The sequence below is a fragment of the Ambystoma mexicanum genome, chromosome 4q, assembly GCF_040938575.1.
Source record: "Ambystoma mexicanum isolate Mex_15411 chromosome 4q, UKY_AmexF1_1, whole genome shotgun sequence".
NCBI lineage: Eukaryota > Metazoa > Chordata > Amphibia > Caudata > Ambystomatidae > Ambystoma > Ambystoma mexicanum.
The window spans coordinates 67,917,557-67,940,087 of record NC_090928.1 but is presented as its reverse complement, the minus strand read 5'-3'; the positions used below and the strand labels follow the sequence as shown (position 1 = coordinate 67,940,087).

The 22,531-nt window shown below is 48.0% G+C and overlaps 1 protein-coding gene across 1 annotated transcript in view; it reads right to left on the bottom strand.

Annotated features, from left to right (window-relative positions):
• THEMIS (thymocyte selection associated) overlaps positions 1 to 22,531 on the bottom strand; it is a 557,215-nt gene that overhangs the window by 389,403 nt on the left and 145,281 nt on the right. The window lies entirely within an intron of this gene.

Below are 22,531 nucleotides of genomic sequence, written 5' to 3'. Positions count from 1 at the left end.
TTTTAAAAACGGAACATAATATCTGTGCTATCTGAACGGCATGCAGAGTAAACCAGTGCAACCTTTGTTCTCCACATGTATTTCCATATGCAAAACCGTATCTAACTTAATCTGCTCCAGAGTGACAGCAGCAATTCCTTTATTCTTCATTACCTAAAACACAAGCAGCTAAATTAGTGCAAAATGTTATTGTATTACCTGGTGAAACAGTAAGGTGAGGACTCTTATGTAGTGCCCCCTTTCCGCATATGAAGTACACATGGAAGTTTCAGTATAAAATTGTGGGCACTGTGAACTATGGACTCTTTAGGAGTCTGGATGTATTGGTAAAACATATGGCATTTGGAAATGTTTCCTGTTTTATAATTGCACTTGATGTATAGTTTGGATACCCAGATGCAGCAAACTGCCTTCTTGATAGTGGAGGAAAAAACAGCAGTAATGGTTGGCAGTAATACGGCTTGTCATGATACTGCATATTTCCAAAGGAGACCAACATTAACCTTAACTTTATATTGGGCAGTAATGGGCATTTACCAATTTACCACCTGTGGCACGAGCAACCGAGTTTGTCAAATTCGTAAAGAGGCCCTATGTATATTATAGGGAAAAGATATCTGACAAATGTCTCCATGGAAGCGTTAGATTGTTCAGCAATGGAAGTGCCTTGGCATGTCTCACCAGCTGGGATCTGTCGCCCAAACAAAAGATAACTCGTGCCAGAGGTTCATTATGTGTTTGTCCAAGAGATTTGAGAGATAGCTAAACAAATAGAAAGAGGTAGAAAGTCCAAATGGTTTCGAAGCAGAAGCTGGCATACCGAAGAGGTACTTTTCCCAAGGGCAACAAAGCAGTAGGCCTGAGAATGAGACAGTGGGAATGTTGTGGGGAGCCTTCAATTCATAGCAGAGGAATTTAGAGCAAGACACCTCTTCCCAGTAACATTTGACTGTCGGGCCCCAGACAACCTGTGATTAAAGGTGGGTGCACTCCTTAAGGTGAAGCTGAAAGCGCAGGGCAAGCCGGGAGCATGGTGTGGAGTCCACATACCAAGGGGATGACAATGCAGAGGGGAGCGCGCTGCTCGAGATGGCAGCAGAAGCAGTGGCAATCGGGGGCTCCCCACACCTGAGAGGATAAAGACTTTGCAGAGCAACCTGGGAGCAGACAGCTGGACCAGAAGCCTTTGCTCTGATGGAAGAGGGGCCAGGATATAGAATCACATGATCCGTGGAAGAACAGGGACACAGCAGGACAAACGCCAAATAAGAAATTAGGCAATGGCAGGGCAGACTCACATGAACACAATGTGCAATGTCCGGTTATATATCTAAGACCACAGGGTATTGATTTTCTGAAGCGGGTGATGGAAGCAGGAGATGTATACAGATAGAAGCAGGAGATGTACGTTTACATTTAAACATGCATTATTTCAATGTAAATGAGCATAAATGCACGTATTTTAGTATGATTATTGTATCACTAAAAGACAGAGCACAATGCAACTTGCATGCATGTCATGGTTCAAAACCACACTCTGCTTCCTCTTCATGAAGCACATCCTGTTCTAAACCACTGTGTCTACGCTTGAAATTCAGTATTCAGCGGCTATTAAATGCGCCCTCTTTTCAAGCTTTCATTTCTGCGCACCCATGACCCAGTGGTGGATGAAGAGCTGGGGGCAGGAGGGCAAACTATGTTATTAAGTTGCAAACCAGAAATATTTTTGTAAACACTAGCATACCGGCCCTTAAAATTAAAAGTAATGCTGCTGGCTCAGGGTCGCTGCCCTAATTAGGTCCCTCATTGCTGAACTTCCGTGCTTCAGGTGACTCCACCTCAGCCCCCAAATGTACATTCATCACCTTAACATCTGGAAAACATACAACCGTTCCCTAACTTCAGCTTCCATGTTTGTATTTCAAAATCACTACAGAGAACATAAAAATCCTATTAGACACCTCATTCAAAATTTTTGGAAGGGTCTTGTTGGGTTATATAGAGTCTTGGCTTCGAGGAAGGGTCCGTCCTGATGGACATTCAATTTGGTTTTCGACCAGGACTGGGACCATTGAACAGGGTCTTAATTTGTATCTCCTCATCTCTAATGTTGTGTTTTGCATGGGAGGGGTGGTTTGCCTTTCCTTTATGGACTTAAGCACAGCCTTTGACAAAGTCGATAGACCTAAGTTATGGGCTGTGCTGGGGTCGTTGGGGTGCCCAGAGGAAATATTAGTGGTCCTGCGAGAGATCCATTCGGAAAACAGGGCTAACGTTTGTACTGGACCGGTGGACCAGTGCATGCAGTGTTTCAATGTTGGGATGGGGGTCCGGGAGGGGTGTGTGCTTGCCCCAATATTGTTTACACTGAAGGCCCTGGTGGGAAACCTGCGTGGACTATTTGAGCCTGGGTGGTAGAGCCTTTCCGGTTCTGGCCTATGCCGATGACACAGTCCTCTTGGCCAGAACCCCAAGGCTCCTGCAGGCCTGAGTCAATACCTACTCAAACTTTATGAATGGACTGGGTCTAAAAATCAATTCCACAATGTCTGCAGTGATGGTGTGTGTAGGAAGGAAGAGGCCTATGGTGCTCAAACAAAGGCGGCGACTTTGTATGGTGCCCCAATGTGGGGTCATACAAAGGCCATGGAACTCCCGGTGAAAGTAAATAAGTTCCTTAAACAGCTTTTGGGCCTCCCTGGCTCATCCCCTTATGCATCTGTTCACAGGGGATGGAGTATTGGGAGGATGAATGGGCAGCTGTCCCTAGTAGTTTTTGGCTACGCATATGAGCAAACAAGCATGATACCTTATGCCATTTTATTATTAGATGCACTATGAGTCGGGAAAGTTGGCACAAAATTCCACGGCTGGTGTATGTAAAGGAGTCCATGTGCTCCAGCAATATTGAGGTTCAGTTCCCCCCTGATGCAGTGTTGTATCCCATGCAATTAAGAGTCTATAAACAGGCCTTGAACCAGGGGATATATGAAACGCGGACCAACTCAGAACCGGCAACCTATTCTGAAAACCAATACTGATAAGCAGAGTTGATGAGAACCAGCCTTACCTTCAGTGGGCCTCGAAAAAGAAGGTCAGATGGCTCATAACACGGGCTAGGTTCGATTGCTTACAGTTAAGGGGCAATATGGAAAAGTGGCCAGGCTTCCTAATGATCCAAGCTGCCCAATATGTGGGGCGGCAAGGGAAGACCTGAAGCATTTCTTTCTATTTTGCCCTGCATATCGGAATATCAGAAGGAGTACCATCTTGCAGGTAGTCAAGATTAATAATATCTGCCTTTATTGGCCGGCATTATTGTTACTTCTGACGGCTGAATTGGAACTAACCGCTTGGGCCCTCCTGTTTTATCTGAAAAGAGCGATGTACCTGAGGAAGAGGTTAGAAAATGTCTTAACTGTTTAGAGATGTATGGTTTTAACCTGTCTGTTTAAGGTTTTGAAATTGTAAAAGGTTCCTCCCCTTTTTTTATTCTGTAATGTGATGAATTGATTGTTGAAAACATTACTTTTATCTGTTCATGATGTTTGTGTTTGATGGATGTTTTACTCTGAATAAACTTTGAACTGAAGAACAATTTAACTGCCCTATGCTTGAACAACTTCCATCTCGCCAACTCAGCTGTCTCCTCTCCTTTGACTTGAATTCTATATTTCATGTCATTCTGGGGCTCCTTCTTTGGGAGTTTCTCATCCCAAATTTTGAACGTCTCCATATTCTGCTAGTGATTATCAACTTTACCCTAAAAAAAGGAAATAGCTTGGCGCCAGTGTCTCATTATGGGAAATCTGTGAAAATCAAACTGACTGGATTAATTTCTGGGGATGAAATGTTGCTTTATTAAAGGCATGTCAGGGTCACTTCACAAATTGACACAATGAAACTTCCTCTTTTTAAGCCCCTTCAATGTTGTGCTCATCAACTTATTTCACCCATTTCTTTCCTTTTAAGCTCCCCGGTTTTCTAGCACTTCTTTCCTAGTTGCCTTCCATGCTTTTTTCTCTCCAGCCTTATTTATTTAGATATTTCATTGTTTTTTTTTAACACGCTTAATACCTGAGTTTGATTCGAACCTCTGTTGCTCTGTGTGGTCTTGCTTCCAAGCAGGGGTGTTGCTAGGTCTGGAAAAGATCTGGGGCTACGCTAATGTCGGGACTGCCGGGACTCGGGACTAGCTAGACTTTTGGTTGTAGCCCCTGAGATTCTATCCAGGCTACAACCAAAAGACCCAGGGCTATAGCCCCCTCATCCTCCCCAGCAACGCCTCTGCTTCCAAACCAGCACGTTGCCCCATGCCATCCTCCGTTGTCTCTCTTTGTTCTTTGCCTTTCTTTCTGTGTTCCTCCCCTCTTTCTCATTCTGTTTTCTCGATCACACGACCGCATTAGAACCAAGTAGTGTTAATTTCTCTTTATTTTACCAAAACCATCTATTCTCTTTCTCAATCTTTTAAAGCCCACGTTTGTTAACATTTTTACAGTTTGTCTGCTCGCTATTTTCTGTTCATCTGGTATATTTCTGTACCAAAAAAAAGGACACGTGCACTTCGTTCTGCCTAAAGTGCTCTTGTTTCTCATCAATTCCTGCCCCACTATCCCTATGCCAGCAGCCTTGCGAACCCTGACACGCCTCTGTTTATTGCCGTCCTAGCTTTGCCAATAGGCGCCTCCTGCTGCTGACACATTTTAAAATAGATGGTCCATCAATCTAAAATGTCTTTTGGGACTTTAGAGACAAGAAGGGTGAAAAAAAAACAGTAAGCGCAGTTGTTCTTTCAATTCACTTACCAAGCTCTCTAACATACTCTCTTAACGTGTGCAACTGTAGTCCCTCTTCTCCTCATACCTAAGGCTTCCTCAATAAGAAAAGAGTGAGTACCAAATTGTGCCAGGTCCAACCCTGCCTACCCCACCCTTTTCACAGCTAGCCCCGTTTCACAATGTTGCAATTCTCGTGCATAAAGAATGTTTCCCTCCCTTTCTGTGTCCTTTTCTGTACAACATTCACTAAAGTCCAACGTTGTTCAGCCCTATTGCTACCGCACTGCATCCCTGGTCTGTTTTACTCCCCTTGATCCACAGCCACACACCACCTCCTGTCCAACTTATGTCATTCACCCTTAAGTAACCCTACCCCTTCCCTCCAACCAACACTGAAACCGGAAATTTCTCAAACAGCAAGACAGAAAACAAGGCCTTAAATAAACCACTTTCCCAACTCGAGTAACACACTTCATCCTTTGCTGCCATTAATCTGTGCAGCAGAAATCTCAAAAACGGTCTACGGTGTTCCATACTCTCTCCTCTTTTCCTGACCCAGCCTTTCAATATCCTCCTGCCCATTTCACCGGCTGCGGGCTCATATCCCTATAACCATTGCTCATAGGACACTTTACCCGCTAGCTTAGTTGAAATTGTCACTCGGGACAGCCCTCTCTTCGGTAATCTCATTATAAAATGTACTACATCATCCTTTCTTTCCCGTTCCGTCTTTATCATCTGACCCGGTCTCATCATGGTCCTACTTGCCTGAAATTCTTTCCATGCCAACCGGTATGACTGGTATGAGGCCGTTGTGGATTCTGCACATGAGCTTACAACCTTTGGTACTGCTGTGGGCAAAGCTTCTGCTGTTGGAGCAACCCACCAAATCTCGACCACTGTGAACAAGATAGTGGGCCTCATTAGAAGGTTGGAGGTAACCATGCCGCTTTTAGCGTGGTTGCCTCCATACCGCAATCCGGGCCCGGGTTCCTCGAATGAGGAATTACCGGGCCATCGCAACCTTGGCGGACCCGGTAATTCCCCGTCCGAGGAACCCGGGCCCGGTCCATCCCCATTCCCATTCGAGCCCCCATAGGGCTTAATGGGAATGGGGATGGAGTTAACAACGGGCCCGTTAATGGCTGGCCCGTTGTTATCTCTCTGGGCCCCTCGCGGGACCCGGTAAGGAAGCCTGGTTTTTCCAGGCGCCCATTGCGGGTCCCGCGAGGAGACCTTGTAATAGGGCGGAACGGGTTTACTGGCACCGGCACCTTTACCGGTGCCGGTAAACCCATTCCGCCAACCTTATAGTGAGGGCCAGTGTGTCAGCAATACCGTTGTCCATCCCTGCTATACACCTTTCTCTAAAAACAATGTTCCATCTCAGACACAACAGCACTAACCTCACAAACGCATCTTTGCTGATCACTGACACAATGCATCCATTATCCACTCTGAACATTAGATTCCTGTTCTCTGAACTCTGCCCCCACAGTCCAATCACCAGCAAGAATTCCAAGAACGCAACGCTAGGCCTTTCCGCCAACCACTTTGCCGGGCACTCTCTTGCACGGCAACTCCGTTTCCCAATGTATTCCAAAACCATGAGCCCCTGCCACATTCGAAAACATCGTCACATTCCATTGTACCACTTCATCCTCCTGTCGAATTGACATACCGCTGTATCCTTCCAGAAAACACTTCCACACTTCCAGGTACCTTTTTGTCCTCGCTGTCACCCTGATCCTATGGTGCAGGCTTTTTGTGCCCAGTAAGGCTAATGGTATTTGTTTAAAGAAAGCTGTGCCCTGTGCCAGCACCCACCATGCAAAATTCAGATGGGCCAGTAGCTGTTGTATTTTTCTCACCTCACAACTTTCTTTGAATAGACTACGAATAGAAGTAGCGGAACTATGTTACCTGCTGGCCTGCCCCTGCTCTCCACAAACCTTTTACCCTTGACACAGGGTCATTGCTCTCCACAAACCTCATCGCTTCACCCCCTCCCACACACAATCCAAACCCCAAAACAAATACACCTGCTATTTAAGGGAATGTTCAGTGCAGTGCAGTGAAGTGCAAGTTTCAACTTCTTCCTACACTTTTATTTTAAAACTAAACCATTCCAGAACAGTTTCTTTTTAAAATAAAAGTATCGGAACAGTGGAACTTAAAGATAAAAAGTATAGGAGCACCACTCTCGACCGCTCAGAGAAATGAACTACCCTATCATTGAGTTGTAGACACTAGCCATCAAGTGGCCAGTCTACAGCCTCAGGTATGACCTCACTGGATGAAGGTTCCAGCTGAAAACCAACCACACCCACTTGCATGAATGGCGAGGAACAAAGACACACACCCTTGCATTGTCAGGAGGTTCTTAGCACTATAACCTTTCTCCTTCACTGTAGATTGCACGGCAGACACCAAACAGGCCCCTGTACATTTTATTTTCAGATATCCTCAGGTAGTTAGCCAGCACAGAGAGAGGATAGAAGAGGAGGACTTAGAGGAAAGAGTGGAGATTGTGACAAGGACATTACCCTTGAGAAATCCAGAGCCAGTCCTGGCCCTGAAGGGGAAGGCAACTGGGTTATCCAATCCCTACCCATTGCCTAATAGACCATTAGGTACAAAACCAAGTAATTCAAAACCTGTATGGGGCAACCATACTGGGGAGCCAGGAGACAAACCTTCCCATATGAACTGGAACTTTGGGCTGGCAAAGCCGTAATAGGTATTCTGTGCAGAGAAGGGGTGTTGGGCTTAACACACTCTTTATGCTTTTTTCCAACATGAAATACCTCTCAGGTGAGGAAAGAGCAGCTGCATTGGCCAGGTACAGAGAACCAATCAAAGAGGGAAATGGGGTTAAAAGGAGATCACAGGAAGCAGGAAGTGTGGGTTCTTCCACTGAGGATAGAAGAGGAAAAGTCGGCATATCAAGAGACCAGCTGGAGGAAGGATGAACAAACGGTAGAGGGTGGAGGCGATTAATGGAGGTCATGTATTGACATAGTGAGTTCAAGTGTACTGCAGTGTAAGTTAGCGTGAATTTGAGATGAATGGTATTAGGTGAGATAATGTAAGGACTACCTGCAAAATTGTTGTTGGAGTGAAATAAGTGTGATGTAATAGTGGGGAAATGTAGTAGTAGTAGTAATGGTAGTAGTAGGGTGGAGGTGAAAATAGTGTATCGGACGCTACTGAAAAGGAACAAACAGCACTGTCAGCCACTAGCAGTATGGGCTTGGGGTAAATTGCGGTAAATTGTGGTGCAGCGACCTTCTCTTTTGATGCACTTTGTTTTAAAAATAGTCCCTAGCGGTGCCCGCGTTCTTTGCTTGTTGGGCTGGAAACCCATGGCTCATTTGTGGCGCCTGACCCTACCTCCATCACTGCTACCCTGATGGGTTGCTAAATTTCCTGCATGGCCTCCAACTGCATCATGACTGACACAGTTCACTGGTGAGCTGGTGCCTAGCAAGACCCCCTGCACCTGTGATTGGCCAGTCTGGGCCTCAAGAGCCCAATCAGAGAGCAGGCAGGCTGAGCCGACCCCCTTACCAGGGCCCACCAGTAGGCCCTCCCAGGACTGCTCACTTCACATTGCATGCACCAAGTGAGACTGCTAGGTCTTCCCGGCGAGCCTCATGGGCAGGAGGCATCCACACTGAAGATCACAGCAACGCTACATTGCAGGTAAGCCCTAATGGCCTTCGGGTAAATTGCAATGCCCACTACAGTGACATTCGTTTTTTGGTGCACTTTGTTTTAAAAATAATGCTCTGTGGGCCCGCAGGCTTTGCTTGTTGAGCTTGGAAACCTGTGGCTCGTTTGTGGCGTCTGACCCTACATCCATCACAGCTGCCCCGATGGGTTGCTGAATTCCCTGTGTGGCTTCTTTCGCTGGTGCCTCGCAAGTCCGCTCTGCACCTCCTGTGATTGGCCAGCCTGGGCCTCAAGAGCCCAATCAGAGCCCAATCAGAGAGCTAGCAGGCTGAGCCAACCCCTCACTAAGGCCTACCGCTAAGGCCCCTGTCTGGCACTGTCCAGAGCTGGAGGCAGAACCTCTTCCTGCCGCACTCGGCAACTCTCCTAAAGGTTTTCTCGCTGACTTTGTCCCCTACACGTCACAACCATGGACAAAATCTTGATTTCAATTGCTCTGGTAAGGAACATTGATTGCATTGTTCCACCCACCTTCCTTGGACACTATGGGCCTCATTACGAGTTTGCCAGTCCGGATACAATGGTACCACTAAGCTTGCTGGTCCCGTTTTATCCGGACTGGCAAACTCTGAGTTGTGAGTGCCTTTTATTCTGCTAGGTCTGACCTGGCAGAAAGAAAGACACCCATGAGCACAGCATTTCGGATGCACAGGCACCGTTATAAACGGTTTATAACGTTTATAACGGTGCCTGTGCATCCGGCTTCCCCATTCCAGTTGAGCTCTATGGGCCTCAATGGGAATGGGGAAGAATTTTCTCTAGTGCCCAGGAATGGGCAAATACCGGGTCTGGCAAGGCCGTAGTGACCCGGTAATTGCTCATTTCTGGGCACCGGATAAAATGCTACTCTGGCGGCAGGGTTGCCATGAGGCCCTATGACTGCTCTAATTGTTTCCTGCTCCTTTTCCTACCTGCCTAATCTCTAACCTCCAATCTCTGCACCAATTGTACTATGCATTGTCCTGTGCTTCATACTGATTGTTTCTCTACAGCTTTCTTAAAGCCCTGCTTCAATAAAAAAATTATAATGTAAATCCCTTTTCCTACTTTCTACTGTGCTGCAAACTGTGCACCCACCATTTTGTAGTGATTTTTAATGCTTTCTGGCAAAATTCGATTTTAGGTGTGCTTTCCAATTGGTTATTGATCTGGCATTTCCAGCATGCTCATTGTTTTTTAGCTACTTGGCTTCCTGGAGAGATTCTATTGTTGCATAGGTGCCTCTCACCCTCTCCCTGGCTATCCTCTGATTCCCCCCTGTCTCTGTACCCATGGTGATAGCCGTCTCCCATATCTATTCAAACTGCTTCTCCAGCACCAATCCTCCCTCTCTCATGAAATCTGGAAGGAAGAATTTTAAAAGGGCACTCCTGAGTTCCAACCATGGTCTGCTCATCGCAGACACCTACTTCAATGCTTCCTGCAGACAGACTATCACTGACATTCTCTTTGCCATTCATTCTTCTGATGCATGGACACCCTAGATGGTCTCTGTACTCTCCCCTTTCTCCTCCTCACCCATTACTGACAGCACCAGATGGGAAGTGCTCTTGTCTCACTTTGAATCTTCTAAATGCACCATTAATGTCTATCACAATGGCACTATCATGGCCCAGAGCTCTCAACCCAACCTCCTCCTTCTTGACAGATGACTTCCATCTCTCTTCAACTTCCCCCTCTACTGCCCCCTCCAACCCTCATTCCCTCACCCCCCCAGTGGTGGCACCTCACCCCTGTGCCCCCCTCGAATATCTTTTAAAGGGGGCGACCAGCTTCACTTAGCTACACTCAATTCTCGCTCTGCTATCAAACACTCCTCTGACATCTGTCACCTCCTTGAAGATCTTGACGTCCTTGCTCTCACCGAGACGTGGTTCAAGACCAGCTCTGTTACTGTTTTTGACACTCTTCTCCCCAAGGGCTGCAAAATCCTGTTCAATCCAAGGCCCTTCCAGCCCGGTGGTGGAGGGGCTCTGATCTTCCCTGAGTGGGTTGCTGCCTCTATCAACCCCACTCAAACCTACTCATCCTTTGAAAGCCTAGTGTGCAGGCTTTCTGTCTCGCCTACCTTCTATCTTACTCTCGCCACCATCTATAAGGGCCCCGGACAAACCTCCCTCTTCCTCTCAGAATGGGCTGACTTGTCCTCCTCTCTTCTTGCCTCCTCCCCCATACTTGTCTTCCTTGGGGTCTTTAACATCCATCTGGACTCCCCAGATGCGGCTGCTGCTCTCTTTCATGACCTCTGCAACACTGTGCCACAAGTTTCTCCCTTTCTCACCTGTTTCTCTTTTCTTGTGACTTTCTTGGGCGTAGCTTCCTCCTTTCTTACTGTCCGGGACTTGTATAAACCTGGACGCAGGTCTTCGGGGTCCAGCGTGAGGTTGTAGCCTTCTGCTAGGAAGCGTTCAGTATCTGGGCGAGGAACCAGGAAGAAGGTGAGTCGGTTCGAAGGAGTCAGGCTCCGATTCTGAGCACAGGGATTTTCTAGGAGATTAACCACAAAAACAAGGTAAGGGGAAAGGAATGAAAGGGTTCCAGGAAGGAAGGAAACAAGGTATCAAGGAGAGCACGAAGTGAACTTCGGAAACGCTTGTCTAACTACACCAAACAGTAGCATTGAGACGCGCGGCGCCGTGGGGGCATGGCCTTTTTCTAGCATGCCGTACGTTGCATGAAAAGGCTGGTGTGCCGCGTTTCGGAAGTGCTGGCCATGATGGTAGGGCCGCAGAGTTTACACCGCGGTGCATCATGGACCATGAAGTCCAGAACGGGCGAATTCCGCGGATCATGACACACTTTTTCCCTCACTATCCTTCCCCAACCCACTCTGCCGGACACACCTTGGATGCTCTCATCTCTACTGACATCCCTATCGCCAACACTTTGACTACCCCTCTGTCGTGGTCTGACCATTCGCTCCTCTCTTCCTGCCTTGACCCCCCCTGTTCCCTGATAACGCCCCCACCCGCACTGCCAGTCTCCTTCTCTGTCATTCGACAAATGAAGCATGTCAGCTGCTACATTTTCTTCTTCCTTCATCCCTCCTCCACCCACTTCATTTGACTCTCCTTCTGACACTGTTCTAGCTAACCTCCATCTCTCTATCTCTAACAACCTGGACATCCTTGCCTCCGTCACGAGGACCTGCATGAAGCCTGCCTCCAAATGCATCTGTTGGTATGACTCCGGCCTGCCAGCTTTGAAACTGCAAAGCTGCAGAGCGGAAGTGGCAGGCATCTAGCTCATGCTCCGACAAACTGGCCTGCCGCCTACTCCAAAGACAATATTGTCTCGCCATCTGCTCCAAGAAGAGGGCTTATGTCCAAGCCTACATCTCTGGAGCCACCAATAACAAGGCTGAACTCTTTAAAATCTGCTGGGAACTTGCCAATCCTACTGTAGTCTCCTCCTATCGTCCTCCATCCAAGGCCCTCTGCTCTGCACTGGCCACCCACTTCTCCTCCAAAACTCTGAACCTCCTGTCCTCTCTGTCATCTGCTCCCCCCCACCCACACCCTTCTCTCGCCTCCCTTGGCCTCCCTTTTCTGACATACTTTCCTCATTCTCTCCGATTGCACCAGATGAGATTGCTAGAGTTGCCTGCTCTATGAAAGTCTCCTCTAAAATGGTGCTCCCCTGCTCCTCCAGAACCATTGAGGACAACATCACATCTCTCACGCCAGCATTGGTTGACCTCTGCAACCCCTCATTTGCCACTGGCTCCTTCCCTGACTCCTTAAGCACTCTCTTGTGCACCCTCTCCTTAAAAAGCTGTTTGCTGACCCTTCTTGCCTGGCAAACAATCACCCCTTTTTTGGACAAATTCATGGAGAACTTGTCATCCACCAACTGACTCTCCACACCGAAGTGTCTGGCTGCCTCCATGACCACCAGTCTGGTTTCAGGCAGCCAGAGGCATGGAAACTGCTCTCCTGAACACCCATGAAGACCTACTCCGGACTCAAGCACTCCCTCTGTCCAGATCCTCCTAGATCTTTCTTCTACCTTTGACACAGTCAACACTTCCATCCTCATAAACTGTCTCCATGATACCCTAGCCATCACGGACAGAGCACTGGTGTGGCTTACCTCCTTTCTTTCAAACAGATCTTCCCAAGGGCAAATGGGTCCTTTTCTCTCCTCCACCACACTTGCAAATGGTGGCATCCCTCAGGGATCTAACCTATCGCTATGGCTCTTCAACATCTACCTCTCACCTCTGGCACACCTGATCTCCACCTTCTCCCCTCATTTCCAGTGTTATGCTGACAACACACAGCTCTCTTTCAAGCTGCCATCCTCTTCCTCCTCCACAACCGCCCTCATGCCTGACTGATATTCAGGCATGGTGCTCTGTCAATGATCTCTGCCTTAATGCCAGTAAGACAGAGATCCTTCTCATTGGGGCGCCTGCTCCTTGGTTTCCCCCAACTCTCTAGCCAGACTCCTTGGTTCTGCTCCCCTGACCCACTTGTGAGGCAAAAAAACCTTGGAATCATCTTTGACTCCTCTGTCTCTTTCGCTCCACCCATCACGAACTGTGCCAAGAAGTCCAACTTTAAGCTGCACCTCCTCAGGGAAATTCTACCTTTCCTCACCTTCCTCCAGAACCTCAACATCTCCAGAGCTCTGGTTCTCTCTAGGCTAGATTACTGCAACAGCCTCTTCCTCAGTCTGCCTCTTTCCTCCTTCGTCCCCTTCAACTAATCCAGAATAGGACTGCAAGACTTCTCCTTGGCCTCAAGCTCAGGGACCGCATCTCTCCAGCCCTAAAATCTCTCCACTGGCTCCCGGTGTCCACAAGGATCAAATTCAAGACCCTTTGCATCATTCACAAGGCTGTCTGGGGCCTGGTACCTTCCTACATCCAGCTTCTCCCCCCCTAAATACCTCCCGGCCAGAGACCTTCGGTCCTCTGGCTCCAGCTCTCTGCAGGTCAAATGTTTCCCCAAGCAGAAAGTGGGAGGTAGATCCCTTTCCTTGGCTGGCTCCTCCCTCTGGAACAGCCTCTCTCCCCCTCTCAGACTTGAGCCGGATCTTCTGAAATTCCGGAAACTTCTCAAGACGTTCCTTTTCTCCTCTTCTTTCACTCTCCCCCTTCCTTGTTAAGTCTCCCTCTGCTGCTGTGACTGGGGCCTGGTCCCTTCAGAGTCACACACAGTCCAGACCACCCCCTACAGTTCCCCCCCAGCATCCCTTGCCAGCACCTGCTCTTGGTCTCCCTTTCCCAGACTAGCACAACCTGGTCCTCCTCATCCACTGCACTCATCATCCCCTTCCACCTCTTCCCCCGGCACTTGCCACCTTGGCCTGCCCAGCACTTGCCCGCCACCACCCTTGTGGGCAGCCCACTCCTGCACTTCTCTCTCTACCCCATCCCCCTGCACTTAACCCTTGTCATGTACTTGCACGGTAGGATTGTCACAAGGACAATATAACCACCCTTTGTTGTTCTACTTTTGTGATTCCCATGTTTCTCCTCCCCATCTTGTCTTGTGGCACCTGGAAACACTTGTGTATAAGCACCATACAAATTTCCAATAAATAAAATAAATGCCAGTCCCTGGCCTGGCTGGGTCATCCACTACAGCCATGACTCTGCATCATATTTCCCCCATTATTCTCCCTACTCATCTGCCATCTGTGGCCTGTTTTCTTTGTCAAATTGCAGATATGCAAATCCCCCAAAATGCATCTGTACTTTTCTGGTCACATCTATATCCTTGAAAAGTGGAAAGCACCACTCTGGAACCTCTCGCAGTATATGATAGTGTATATCAGGAAGGCTGACATCCAATTCTCGATCGTCGCTAGCACTCTAGGTCTCCTAGCTAACTCCTATTCCTCCTCCTTTGAAACCTCTTTGCATCTCACCTCCCTGTGTAATAGCATAAATAGCTCTACAAACTCCCCTTTCTAAATTCTTTCTTTCATCACCATCGTGAGATGTGACCCCAGTGGTTAAGCTACCCTCCATATATGACAGGCTAATTTTCCTTTCTTTTGTACCCCCACTTCCTCCATACTGTCCCTGTCGCTTGTTTCTTCTCTGCGTTCTTACATTCCTTCACCATCTTTACCCTTATTGATATCCTTATTTGTGCCCTTCGCCAAGCCCCTTGCCTTCCCCTTTCTTTTATTAACTATCCCTATTTCATTCCCACGGTTATCCATTCTCTGTACCTTTACGCAACTACTCTTCAGCTATTCCTTCTGCTTGCCCCACCCTTCTTTTTCCCTCTTACTTTCAAGAGCGCATGCCGCAAGCTCCACCACCTTCTTTGCTTCCTCCATCTGCTACTTAACTTATTCCTGGTTATTTTCCCACACCTTTTCATTGCCAGGGCCATTCTAACCTTTCATTCTCTGCTTCTAGCCTTCACTCCCTTCTTTTCTTCTATTTATGCTGCTTGCACCCGCCATTCTGTGACCACATCATGTCTGTGCCTTGTTGGCTGCTTTGTCCTCATCTCGACCGCCAACTTTCCTCACTCCACTTCCACTGCTGTGTGCAGATCTTGTCCTGTTCTGTCCATCATTGTATGAGCTTTTTCCATTCCTCAGAGCATCCCACCATGCTCTTCTTTCACCATCATTTTGTGCTGACTCCACAAGTGACACTCCCACATACTCTGACACCTCCCCGTCCTTTTCGCACCTGTCCTTCCTACTTGAAGTAGCTTATTCTTCAACCTCCCACCCTTCTTCCAGGACCTCCCATGCTCCACTTGCAATGCCCTTCACCTTTCACACTATTATCTATGCTCAGTTGACTGCCTTTTTTAACCAATGTTCTTGTCTGCCATTCTCCACTTTCCCACTCAGACCAGCCCCACAGTCAGGGTATCCCTCTTGGCCAATTGGGTCATTTCAATTACTATGGTGGAACAGTTCTTATACAATGAGCCTCCTCACCCTCTGTTACACCCTTTGTTTGAAGTTGTGCCGCAGTGAGGACCATACTTCTTCCTATGTCTTGTACCCTAGGTCCTGCAACAGACTCCTGTGTCCTTCAACTTGTCGGGTTGATATTCCCGGGGGCCAGAAGAGCCGTCCGCGGACCTCCGGGGCTGGGGAGGCCCCAACTCCTCCCGCGTCCCAAAAGGAGTATGAGACACACCCAAGAGCAAGGTAATACGCTCAGACCGTATGCATCCGGAGAGACTCTCGTCCTTAGTGGGGCTCGCAGGCCCTTTGTACAGCAGTATGAGGCGCTACTCGCGTCACCTGGGAAAATCGTCACAAAACCTAACGCCACTTCGGGTTGGTTCCCCCGAGTGGTAGGGTTAGTATAGTTACCTATGGAAGGAAATGTTGGTGGATAAGGACGGGTCAGGTGGTACACTTGGGCTGTCCCTAACAGTTGTTACACCAAAATTGTTACAAGGGGACACTTGGTGATTGGCTAAGGGTAATGGCGTCAGTGATGAGCCCCTTGTGTTCTGATTGGTTCTCCCGCGAGCCCCCAAGCCTGGGACCATCACCGATCCCAGCTTGTGGTGTACCTGGCGTTGGCAACAATGTGCAACTATGTGTTTGTGGCAGACAATGGACAGGTCTTGCTAGTGGCTGATGATCACGCCTTTCCCATCAGTGTAGGTGTCCAACTTGTCGCTTCGTTGTTGCAGACTGAGTCCCAGACGTGGGACCCTGGTGACTTTCTGTCCCGTGAGCTTGGCACCTTGTCAGTTCGGCTTGGTCATGTGTGGAGAGACCGTAGCTGGAGCAGAATTATGAGCATTAGATTTGTAGTTCATCTCTGAGGAATATTTGGCATTGGCAGGTGTAACCTTGGCGCTGAGAGCGTGGCATGTGGGTTGAAACATTGCAGCCTTGGCTGTGGGCTCTCGCTGGGACTCGTTCTGCATGGTCAACGCTTTGCTTTTCCTCTTGGGAGGATTTTCGTCTGCAAGGCTCCTGCCTGGGGACTCTTGCTTGCGGCCTACTTGGGTCTAGTTTCTCGGTGCCGGTACATAACCCATAATATGGGGGTCGCGGGGTGACAGAATGTCACAAGCAGCATTAGGTACACATGGTGGCATCTTCATAGGGATAGGTAGTGAGAAAGCATCAGCAAGCACATACATGAGGTCTTCAGGCGTCTTGCATTTCTGCTGTGCTGTAGATGGCCTATGTGAAAAATAACAACGATGCATGTCCGTGGGTATGTCAGTCTGCTACGTCATAGCACTGAGTATGTTTTTCGTGTGGGTTGGTGTGTGAGTGACCAGTGTGCATGGTGGCACGTGTGTTCTTGTCTGTTGGCTATGTTATCATGGCATCTCTACCGATGTACATACTTGCGGCTGTTGTTCTAGTCGAGCTGGTCCATGTCACAGGCGTCGGCTTGACCGGGGCCTTGTAGTGGGCATGCTCCTCGTGCATGTGGGCTACGAACACATGGTACATTGTCGTTTGGTAAAGAAGGGAGTTGGTCAAACTCCTCTCGTGGGGGGTGCTTGGGCTGTGGTCCCCTAGGCCATGGTCTGTATGAGTCTGGGGGGAGGGTATTGTCCCATTCTCCCACTTCAGTCCCCCCTCTGGTCGACTTGTCGACCACAAAATGATCTGCTCTCTTATCTCCGCGTATTCTCCATACTTTCGTTATTCCAGCCAGGTGTTCATAGTGGTTCACATGATCTTCAAATGACCAGTACATGTAAACGCATCCACCACCAGGCTTGCAGTAGACCCACTTTCCAACATAGCTCTTGGGGTTTCTTGGGTTCTCTACCTTTACAGATGGTGGTTCCAGGTGTGTTCCTAGTATTTGCTTGTGCAACCTTTCTCGTTCCTCTATTATTATATCTGCATGCTTGTCGTCTTCTGCTGGCAACATAGCGTGCATGGCGATCATTTCAATCATTTCATCTGTTGTACGTGCTGTTTTTGCTTTCCATAACCTTAATCCTAAAAGGGCAGCCATACCCAGTATTATGCACCCAGCTATTATTTTAAGGCCATCCGACAACCATGATGGAATCCATGACCACAAGTAGGAAAACCAGCTGCCATCTGTCTTCACTCCCTTAGCTTCTTCTTCCATCTTGGAGTGTTTCTTGGCAAGTTGTGATACTGCCTCAGTAAGTGTGCCATTGTCTGCGTCATTTGCTGAGATGAATGTGCAACATGATTTTCCAATTTTTGCACAAACTCCTCATTCCGTTGCCGTAAGGTGATCCAGCACATATCTATTCTGCAGTGCAACCATTTGTACTGCCCTCAATTCTTCTTTTATTGCATTGAATCCATTGACGGTGGAGTTTATTGTCATCATTAGCTCCCATCTTGTTATCTGGAGCCATTTTGCATTTGCATATGCCTGCAGTCCTGGATGTATTATTGATGAGAAGAACATTGCTGCTCTGCTAAACAGTCTGTGTCCCGGTGGAATGTCCCTGAGAGCTGTTTCGGATCTACCTCATAAGTAGTTTCCCGTCAGTGGTTCTCCTTGTCTTTTCACTCTCGACAATATTTTTGTGTCGTTATTTTCTTTACCTTCTTCAATCGTCACAGATATTTTCCTCCTTTTGTTCCCTTCTTCCATCTTAGGGAAATTCCCCAAATTGACATCTTTTTGTGGTACCACTAATGATGGTACATTTATGTGTACCATTGTGCATAGCCCATTCCAAGATGGCGGCAAGCTGCGGTATGCCTTATCTCCGCAGGCCCAATAGTGGTCCATTAAAACCACTGTACCGGCACCCTTCTTAGTTATTGTCACTATCCTTTTGCAATTGCTGTTCCTTCCGACATGGACGTCACTGTTGTGTTGGTAACATAGTGTCGGTGTAGTTAGTGGAAGTATGACTACTGGGTCTTCGTCCTTCTCCAACCAGGTCACCAGTCCAGCTGTCTTTATCCATCCATTGAAACATTTGTTGTTTTCTTCGTCCATTTCGCCATGTTTGGTTTCGTCAGTGTTACCATCTCGCTCCCCACAACCCCTTCTGTCCATCCTTACTTCGTGTATATTTTCCCATATATTAGCAGTATTGGTCTTTCCCAGCACCCCATTACTCCTGCAACTTCATTTGCGTGCCATTCACATGGTAGGTAATTCAATGTTACTTCCTTCGACTGTGAGCATCTTCACTGAGTCCTTTCTACACCTCTCCTCTGTGGTGATGCATATTATTATATCATCCACGTATTGCAGCACCGTGCTCTCCATCTCAATGTTTCCCAAATCCATTTGTATCACTCTGTTAAAGATGGATGGTGACTCACAGTACCCTTGGGGCAACCTTGTATTTTTCCATTTTGTGTTGCGGTACGTGAAGCTTGTCAGGTCTTGTGAGTCAGGATGCAGAGGCATCGAAAAGAATGCATTGTTTAGGTCAATCATGGTGAACCGTGATGCCTCTGCTGGTATTCCACATAGTATGGTGGCTGGGTTAGCTGTTATGGGGTACTCTGCTTCTACAATGTAGTTCAAAGGTCTGAGGTCCTGGATAAAATGCCAAGACCCTCCTTTTGCTTTGTGCACAGGGTACACAGCAGTGTTGCATGGTAACTTTGATGGTACTAGTATACCATTGTTTATTAGGGCTGTTATTGTTTCATATATGCCGTCATCTGCCTCTTTTGCGAATGGGTATTGCTTGACTGTTGGTAACATTGCTCCTTTTTCAGTTTTATTTTTACTCCTCCAATGCTTTTGATGCAGCCAACGTCATATGGACTGGTGGTCCACAGAGATGTTGGTACTGCCGCCATGTCTTCCTCGTAAAATGGTACTAGTGTAGGGGCAGGTGCCTCTAGTGCCATGGCCATTTTTTGTGCCACTTGCTTGCATGTTACTTTCAACCAGATGTTAAGGCTCATCCCAAACACCATCTCTCCCTCTCCATTATCGTCTGAGAAGAGCTCCTCATCCGATACCTGTGTGAGCCTGCACCCCTCTGCCAATGCTATTACAGCTCTCCAGGCCCCCTGTTCCCTATCCTGGGCATGTACTGCGATGTAGTCTGCAGTAGCCATAATGCTCTGGATGCTTACTGAAATCATTTTCCCCTCCTTTTTTTACTTGCTGGTGTTTCTGGTCTGAATAGGTAAGCTGCTGGCCTCCTCCAGATTTTGCCCTCAATTCCAGGAAACCATGCTATTGCCATGTCTGTCCCATATTGGAAGATGTCTCCATCTACTGGCTCAGCCCTGGCCACTGTTTAGGCACAATAAGCCTGCAGTATTTGTCGTGCTGTGAGCATGTTAATGCCTGGTGTAGAGCAAATTATGCCCTTATCCGTGAAGGAGATGGTCATATTCAATCTGCTCATGATATCTCTTCCAAGTATGTTTACTGGTGACTGTTTTGAATACAGAAGTGGAAGAGACATGTTGTGATCTCCAATAGATAAGGAGATGATATCAGTGAAGGGAACCAACCCTTGAGCCCCAGAAAATCCTTGAGTGTGCATAGCTTCACCTGACAGTTTAAACTTCCCCTCCCTTATGCAACTAAGAAGGAAACATTTTTGTCACCTATCGCCACCTGTATGTGTGGTTCCTCCGCTGTGTTAGGTGTTACTGATAGGATGGGACACATCAAAGACATATGTGGGCTGTCCTATTGTGGGTATAGTGGCTGACCGCTTCCTGTGTAAGGGTTGTGACCCAATATTGTAACCCTCCCTAGCTGTGTCTGCTGTATAGGGGCATCAGTTGTTGATACTGCATTGTCCTGTATTTGTGTGAGCTTTTGTACCATTTGCACTTGATGTTGTTGTGCGGTTATCGCTTGTTGCTGTGGTGGTGTATATGTTTGTACCTGTGGCTGTGGCTGTGCCTGCTGTACCTGTTGTTGTTGTTATTGTGTTTGTGGTTGTTGTATGTAGGCTGGTGTTTGTAGCTGGGGTTGTTGCAGTGGCGCTTGTTGTTGGGGTAGGCATTGCTGTGTTCCTTGCTGTTGTTGGTAAAATTGATGTTCCCCCATAGGCCCTTGCTCCCCTTGTTCCCCCCAGGCTACTTGGGGGTGTCTAATCCTGCAAGTACGTGACATGTGTCCCACCATCCCACATATCCAACATATTGGTGGTTCTCGGGCCTGCCATGGAAAACCCCCCGGGTTGTCTTGGTACCCCTGTTGTCCATTTGTGTTGTAGCCCCGGAACCCTCCCCCTTGTTGTTGTGCAGGCAGGCCATAACCCCTCCCTCTCATCTGACCGCCACTCCCCCTGTACCCATTTCCCATCTGCATATACCCTCCTCCTGCGTATGCCGTGTATGATATGATTTGGCATTTATAACTCGCCTATACACAAGTGTTTCAAGGCACGATGAGGCAAGGGGGGGGAAGAGGGAGGACAGACAACGATCCTAGTAGGCCAGGTGTCATTCAGATCGCGCAAGTGCATGGTAAGGGGGGAAAGGAGAAGTGTGCGGGGGGAAGGGAGAGGGGAAAGTGCAGTACATGGGAAAGCAGAATAAATAAGATAAATAAGACAAATAAAACAGCCAGCTAGTGGCAAGTGCCAGAAAGTGCAGACATAAGTTCTGGTAGGGGGACTGAAGGGATACAGAAAAATGGTCCCCAAGTGCAGGGGGTGCCAGGGAGGCAGTTCAGGTGGGCAATTGACAGGGCCTGGGCCAGAGATCAGAAAGGGTGGCCAGGCAACCAGTGCCGTTTCAGTCAGGAATTCAGGTGTATGGTGGGGGCAGGGGCATCTGCTGTGTTATTATTTGTGCTGGCTGCTGTAACTGTGCCACCTGCTGTTGTGTTTTGTCTTGTGCAACCGTGACCTGCGTGGGGGCGGGTGTTGTAATTAGTGCTCCTTCTATGGCATATTTTGATAGTTTCTTCTGTACCAACTTTGCCTCCTCTGCCTTTCTATCTTCCTCCTTTTGTTTCATTTTTTTCCTGCCACATCCTGCAGTGGTGTACTATGGCTAGTTGTATTTCTGGCCAGGCCTTAACTTCCATCCCCACTATTTTCTCCAGCTGCCTTTGTACTTGTTGCTCCGGGCGCCCTTGTATAAGTATATGGTAGAAAAATGCTAGTGTTTTATCCCACGTTTCCCGTGTTTCCAGGCGCCACTTCTCCTGAATCTCCTGGATGTAATCAACAGGGTCTTCATTCTCACACATCTTGCATGACGTTATTGCTCCTATGTCTGACATGTCTAGGTACTGGTCCCTCAATGCCTGCCACAGCGCGTGTCTGCAGTTTGCAAATGGTGCTCCATCATGTGACGTGTCTGTTATTGTGACCCCTAGGAAGCCCGTCCTTTTCCAAATGTCATCTGCGGCATCCCCCAGTATTGATATTTGGAGCCCTTTAACGTCCCCCACCGCTAGTTTTTGCCCCACAGTGTGTTTTTCCATCTCATATATCCACTTCCCAGCACCTCCACTTAGTGATGGAAGCCTGCATTTTATATTTTCTTTATCGGCATGCTTCCAGGGGACATATTGTGGTATGGCCCCTCCCCTTTTTGTACTCCTTCACCTCCCCCGTTGTTCGTGTGGTTATATTTGTGTATTCATCCTCTTCCTCTGTGTCAGGTAACTCTTCAATGTTGTCAATGTTACAGTGGTCTGTTCTTTCGTCCTCTGCATCCTTTCTCCCTCTCCAGTTACCCTCTTGTCTCACCGTGGGCATGCTCGCCCTGTCTTCCTGCCTGCGTCCTGGCAGGTCCCTAAGTCTACCGACATATGGGGTGTGCGCAGGGGTTGGTGTCAGTGGGTGTGGTGTTCGTACTGGTGTCGATGTTAGTGGTTGTGGCGTTCTCCTTGCTGCCTCCCTTACCTGTGCTTCTCCTGTGTTTTCTTCTCCCCTCCTTTCACATGCCCACAGTGACTCGCAGTTAGTGCTCGTTATGTATAGTTTGTCCAAACTTTCCGTATTGCCATCTCTTCCACTTTTTCCCAAACCTTCTTCTTCCTCGCTGCAGAACCCATCAGGAAATGACAATTCCCACTCTGTGCGTTTTCCCCCCACTGTTACTGTCCTTAAATCTATTAAGTCCATTTCCTAGTGCTCACCTCCTTTAACAGCTGCCCCTGTGTT